Raw genomic sequence first — 1,587 nt, 5'->3', positions numbered from 1 at the left:
TATTAGCATAAGCCTCCATATTTCTAAAATGTAATGGTATCGAGTATGTTTTTCTACCTGATTTTCCATCTCACATGCCAGAAATCACTAGAGATGAAATATCCTCCCTCCTTCTAGGAATTTATATAACTGGGGATCTATGGCGCCCTGGTTAGAAGCACAGGATTTGGAGGCAACTAGAACTAGATCCCAATACTGATCCTCTGGATTGAACTTTCTGTGCTTTAGTTTCCATTTTGATGATAAAAGAATAATCACTGCGTTTAAAATTTCATTGTGAAAATCAAATGAGATCATGTATTTATTTAAAACTCTCAAACCATGCCTGGCACTAATCAAAGCTCAGTCAATAGTAACTTCTGCCAAATATTAACGAAGGGGCAGATATTTATTTGCATGTGATTTATTTCTATGCAGAGGAAACCAATAATAAATGAGTAATTAACTGACTTCATATACCAAAAGCAATATCAGGCTTTATAAGAAAGAAGAGGGGGAGAAGGGAAAACCACAGACATAGGGAGTGAAATTTGGATAAATCAGTAATTCGCTGAGAAAGGCTAATCAAGGTGTTCTGCACCTAGGCAGATGGAGGAGCACCAAAGAAGTCAGATTTTATGAACTCTCCAGGAAAGCCAGACTGCTTAGCCCTAGGTTGGGGGGCTAAAATGTCTGAAAGTAGGATTCTTGGTGCCTTTGGCTAGCACCAGGTCTGCACTACTTCCCTGACCAAAATTCCTTTATCTTTCAAAAATCTAACTGCACTCCTCTGCCGCGCTAGTTTATGGTGCTCTGTGGTCCCCTTGGTTGTACTCAATTCATTTTGTAATTACAAATGTCCTTTTTGATTGATCAGTGGCTCTCTTTCCCTCAAACTGTCATATCCAGAAGAACATGGATCTTTCCTGATTTATTCCTTGAGGCATGCTCCGCATGGGGCACATCACGTGACAGTGCACAGAATGAGGAGGGGAAGGGGAAAGGGGGAAAGGCGAAAGGGAGGCGGAAAGGGAAAAGAAAGGAGGGGAAAGAAAGGAGGGAGTGGAGGGGGGAAGAAAGAACGAAAACAAACAGGTGGGCACAGTCTGGTACAAGATAGGTAAAATAAAGTGTTTTGATAGTTTAGAGACAGGAATTACCACCCTAGATTTAGGCAATTACATAAAACTTCCAAGAAGAATTGCCATTTTAACTATGCCTTCAAACATGGGTAGAATTTAAAGATTCCCACTGGGAAAGCATGGGACGTGGCATAAAATGTGTCTCAGTTTCTCTAGGACAGAAGGTCTCTGAGGGGCACTGTAAGTGTTGAGGCTAGAAAGGTGTGCAGGCTGTCAGACCAAGCCATTTGACCAAGCCCCTGGAGGATGTGGGTTGGAGAGGAGACATGCTCACATCTGTTTTCTGGAAATATGAATTTCCTAAGGCAGAAAAGCTGACTGTGAGAGAGGAAAAAATCTGAAGCAGGGAGCCAATTTAATATGGGCTAAATTATTCTTTCTGTTATTTCTGTAACAGTCGTTTTATTTATACTCGCCAATAGCCTACCAAACATTCAGAGCTTAGTTTTGACAAGTGGTGATGATA

This window comes from Eumetopias jubatus, unplaced genomic scaffold (genome assembly GCF_037043125.1).
Source record: "Eumetopias jubatus isolate StellerSeaLion01/CBP00866 unplaced genomic scaffold, mEumJub1_p1.0 scaffold_15, whole genome shotgun sequence".
NCBI classification, from domain to species: Eukaryota; Metazoa; Chordata; class Mammalia; order Carnivora; family Otariidae; genus Eumetopias; species Eumetopias jubatus.
Note: the sequence above shows the minus strand (reverse complement) of the source record.